Here is a 5,000-nt window from a genome sequence, read left to right on the forward strand (position 1 = left end):
AAACTATTACAGTACTATATATAATTTGCATTTATTACTTTTTTTTAGTCTTTCGTTTTTTTGTATTTTGATTGTTTTTTGTTATTTTATTGTCTTCTTTGTTTTTGTTATATTTCCTTTCCCTTCAAATGAATCTAAAACTCCGTAGTATATCTTTTCACAGGTCGAACCAAAAAAGACATTTCCTATTTTTTGTCCCTGTCCCTAAATGAAAGTCCCTAAATGAAATACAATATTAAATAATAGTAGACTGGAAATGAAAGTCTCTTTCTCGCATCCGTTCTCCATCACATTGTCGAGACAAAAATCTCGGATGCATCGATATGGAAATATTTGGTACATGAAACCACGATCTGATGTAGATATAATAGAATATAGATCTTTTTCTGGAATCAAAGAAAGATAGTCAAAAATAGATGGCTTTTGTGTTGTGACTCGGAATAACTCTTTCTCTGTGTAGGAACGGAATAGCAATTTATTCCTATGAAGCATCCATTAACAAGAACATTCAATCGGAAATATCGACAAATTCTTGCGTAGCCCGAGGAAATGAAATAAATAAAAAAGGGCGGTACGGTACGCTGCTACAATACAATTTTATCTCTATTGACTTTTAATATCAGAATAGCTGATATAGTCATGATTCAATGGGTCAGGTCCACTTACTTTTTCTTTGTTGATTTCTAATCTTTACCATGGATTTGATTGGAATATGGAATAATGGAAAAGTAGGAGTATTTGCCGATTCATAACATAATTAGGGTTGGGTAGATAGACTATCTATGTCCCAAGACAAAAAGTATTGAATAATGAAACATGAGTAGGAGTATAGCCTGTAGTGACATAGTCGCCCTCCCAATAAGTGGGATGACTTATCATGATAATGAACAAAGGCTCAACTTTATAACTATACTTATTACTACTATATAATAATAACTTATTATTTATGTTATTTATGCAGATGTTTACTTTTTTTATTACAAATATCAACAATATCTCTATTTTTCGCTCCAAAATGAAGACTCAGACTGGAGTTTTGTGGAAAAAGCCCCTTATCGGATTTGAACCGATGACTTACGCCTTACCATGGCGTTACTCTACCGCTGAGTTAAAAGGGCTCGTTTGATTCAATTCCTGAATGCACCACTAGCCACTATGAGTCTACTGCATGTACCTATGTATATAATATATATACATATAGATAAATAGCGGCTCATTCAGGAACAAGAATTTTTTTGACTTAACATTTTGACTTAAGAAGTCTAGGAAAAAATGCTTATTTATATTTGATAAATATTAATGCAATGAATTGTTTCAAGACTGACCCTAATAGATTTTCGCTTATTGACTCCCATCAGAACGAGATTCACTTGATTAACACAAATTCGACTTCGACATAGATCCAAGATATTTCATCGAATCATGTGATGAAGAGATTCGACACATACCCTGAACCACATTTTTATAAAAAAAAGTCGATTACTTGTTGACCCCTTTTCAGATTTACAAGTTCTACAGCATCCTTTTTGAATAAAAAAAACGAAATTCGATGGAATCATGAAAGCCAGAAGGATTCTTCGGATCTAGTCATACCATTACATTATATTGACAATTCCAAAAAACTGTTCATACTATGAGCATAGTAGGCGATCGGGCGGGTATGCCCCCATCGTCTAGTGGTTCAGGACATCTCTCTTTCAAGGAGGCAGCGGGGATTCGACTTCCCCTGGGGGTAGGGTATTACGAAAGGAGGTTGATCGTGGATTATCCATAAGTCTAAAATGGATTCTTCCTGGGTCGATGCCCGAGTGGTTAATGGGGACGGACTGTAAATTCGTTGGCAATATGTCTACGCTGGTTCAAATCCAGCTCGGCCCAATAATTTCATTCGCCGATCCATCATGAGATGATATAACAAATTTGGCCTCCAGAAACGCCCGATGCGGGGGAATAAAGAAAAGAATTTCTGTTATATCCTTATTTATTTTATTTGTTCCCACATATTCTAATCTTTCTAATAATCTAGTCTGTAAATAGAAGGAAGGGGTTAAAGTAAAGAAAAAAAAATATTTTTTCATTGACCATTGAAAGATTTATTATCAATCGATTTGATATGGCACTAGAATTACTAGTAATACGTGTCGTTCTCACTTCACTAAAGTCCGTATCCATGTGAATAGCAATATAGCGTTCCTGTCTCTGTTACAGCACGGCGATTCTAAATAGAAATATGGTTTGAATGAAATCATAAGAATCCTGTACACCTTATTTACCTGGGATTGTAGTTCAATTGGTCAGAGCACCGCCCTGTCAAGGCGGAAGCTGCGGGTTCGAGCCCCGTCAGTCCCGACCTAGGATCCGATGAATCCATCAATTCATCTCTCTATTTTCTGTGAAGAGGGTGACAAGGAGTAGGATCTAATTCCCGGCGTGGGTCTTTATTTTCTTTTTTTTTCGTGTCTCATCGAACAAATACAGGAATTTCAATTACTTCAACAAGTACCGATTCGTGGGGAGAGACATAGGTAGATTGGTACAATTGTTGGTAGGAACATATTCAATTCAGGATTACAAGAGATACCATACTGGTCTGACTTTTTCGATTGCTTTTGATCCATGGAATGGAATAGAATACACATCCGTTTCGCGGGAGCACATATACAAATTGGATTCCTTTATTGTACGATACAAAATTAACTTAACCTTAACATAGTTAGCCCGAAAGAAGATTTTTCGGCTTATATTAAAACTACTGCCTTTTCTTCTAGCTCCTATTTTGTGTAACCTCAATTCCTAATTGGAAACAGTCTATCTATCTTATTCAAGTTGCACACTGAATTTTGGATATGATATATGTCCCAGTCCCAATCCAAGGAACGCGGCTATTATAATATAAAATAGAATTAATTATAATAAAAGAGAGGTCAAACAAAGATCTACCCCTCTTAGTAATTAGTAAGGGAATGCATAATCTTTTTTTCTTCCTATTTTATTTGAGGGGGTCCTACCGAAGAAAGAGCAAACTCCAAAATAGTGAATTTATCGAAATATTAGATCTTTTATACCGGGATCCATCTTTATGACACCTCTTTGTCTTCCACGAAAATTAGATCATAAAAAAACTTAGTTAGTTTAGAACTGCACTTCTTCTTTTTTCCATTTTACTTCTACTGTTTGGGTTTGTGACTAATAGAAGTGGAAGACGGGTCAGATGATACCTCATCAGATGATTGTATACGGAAGGCTGTAGATTATAGAAAAGAAAGAATGAAAAATTCAGCGGGATTATTGATTGTATCAGAAATCCAATTTTTGATTTGTTATGGATAAAAGATCTTCCTATGTTATACTATTCAATTCTCGACAATGAATCGACTTGATAGCTCAGATATTGTTATTCATGATATTGATCCGATTCAATATCAAATATCATCGGGATGCAATTCATCTCATTGAATTTACAGGAGAAGATTTATCATCTCTATGGGATTAGATCCCGAGTTATTGTGAAGTAAAAAAAAAAAACGATGAGATTATGGAAGTAAATATTCTCGCATTTATTGCTACTGCACTGTTTATTCTAGTTCCTACTGCTTTTTTACTTATTATCTACGTAAAAACAGTCAGTCAAAATGATTAATTTGAATGAAGCTTGACTTCTTAGTTCTTAGTCAATGATTGAAGAAATGAAAGTGATTTGCATTCCGCGCCTTAAATGAAATGAGCGGACTAGAATCAGCAGTATATGAGATCCGATAGTATGGTAGAAAGAAATATATGAACCTTTCTACCACACTATCTATTAGTGTATTGTCTAAAGTTGTACTGTATTCTATAAAGAGATATAGGCTTAATATAGATTAATCTACAATATATATCTTCATATATTTAAATGTAAATTACATATATGTAATTTACATTTAAATAGCACCCCAACCCTAGTTCTTCCCTCCATCTATTTGTATTACTTTCGATCAATCCGAAATAATCGAATCTTGCTCTTACTTTTACGGTTATAATTACTGGGTTTCTTATTATTTCCAATATAGATCCCGGGCTTTGTCGAAAGAATCAAATCAATTATTCTATCAAATAAAAGAAACAAAGTAAGACTTTTTTTAGCATTCCGAACAAATAATTGATTGAGCCGTTGACAGATGATCCAAAGACTTCTATGGAAAATTCTTCAGATTTGGAAAAAAAAGAGTAGTAGATCCCACGGATTTCGAACGCTTAAACCAGGGTCGATAAAGTATAAATAAGAGATTTCTAGGAGTATAAAACAAAGAGTAAGTGCGCAATATGCGAATCGTCCAAATAAGATCTTATTCTTCGTAGTACTTCGTTGGACAACGACTATATCTATGCTGCCTCCGGGAGAAAGTACGTATCTACGTAATAACAGAACGACTTCCTCTTTGAACATGAACAGTAAAGAGGGAAAGAAATTAAAAAGGGGATCGGTTGCTTCTCATTGTAATATCCATATAAAATTCTGGTAAGAACTAGTTAGTTCATCGAAATAGAATATTTAGGAAGAGTTCGGTTGTAAAAAATTTTATCTCATGTGTATCTTCTTTTACTTTACAAATACGAACATGGGAATCATTGAAATGTTTGTTTGATTGAAAGGTTATTATTCATATATTACTATTACATTACTGGATTCCAGTAGAATTTTGAAATGGAAATCTTTTTATTTTAAAACTATTTGCAGAACGATCTATGAAATAATTAATACAGTTTGATTACTCAACCCAATTAGTAGTATCTCTAGAGTCCACTTCTTCCCCATACTACAAGTGAAAGGGAAAATGTAAAGACTACCATTAAAGCAGACCAAGCAAGACTTACTATATCCATGTGAATTATGTCCCCTATCTCTATGAAGGAATTCTTACATTATTGATCACTAATAATAGTGGAATCAATGGCGCAGAGTCAAAAAGGCATTCTGACCAAACGCTATTGATGAAACAATCCAATAAATCCACACATAA

The 5,000-nt window shown here is 34.1% G+C and overlaps 3 non-coding genes across 3 annotated transcripts; 2 read left to right on the plus strand and 1 right to left on the minus strand.

Annotated features, from left to right (window-relative positions):
* Window positions 1–1,046: 1,046 nt before the first annotated feature.
* TRNAT-GGU (transfer RNA threonine (anticodon GGU)) lies at window positions 1,047–1,118 on the minus strand. Its single transcript has one exon. It is a non-coding gene; the product is annotated as a tRNA-Thr (tRNA).
* Window positions 1,119–1,794: 676 nt separating this feature from the next.
* TRNAY-GUA (transfer RNA tyrosine (anticodon GUA)) lies at window positions 1,795–1,878 on the plus strand. The gene has a single exon. It is a non-coding gene; the product is annotated as a tRNA-Tyr (tRNA).
* A 397-nt stretch (window positions 1,879–2,275) lies between these two features.
* On the plus strand, window positions 2,276–2,349 carry TRNAD-GUC (transfer RNA aspartic acid (anticodon GUC)). Its single transcript has one exon. It is a non-coding gene; the product is annotated as a tRNA-Asp (tRNA).
* The last annotated feature ends 2,651 nt before the right edge of the window (window positions 2,350–5,000 follow it).

The sequence above is a fragment of the Eschscholzia californica genome, unplaced genomic scaffold, assembly GCF_041429995.1.
Source record: "Eschscholzia californica isolate CP2 unplaced genomic scaffold, dmEscCali1.0.p SCAF_174, whole genome shotgun sequence".
Taxonomy (NCBI): domain Eukaryota; kingdom Viridiplantae; phylum Streptophyta; class Magnoliopsida; order Ranunculales; family Papaveraceae; genus Eschscholzia; species Eschscholzia californica.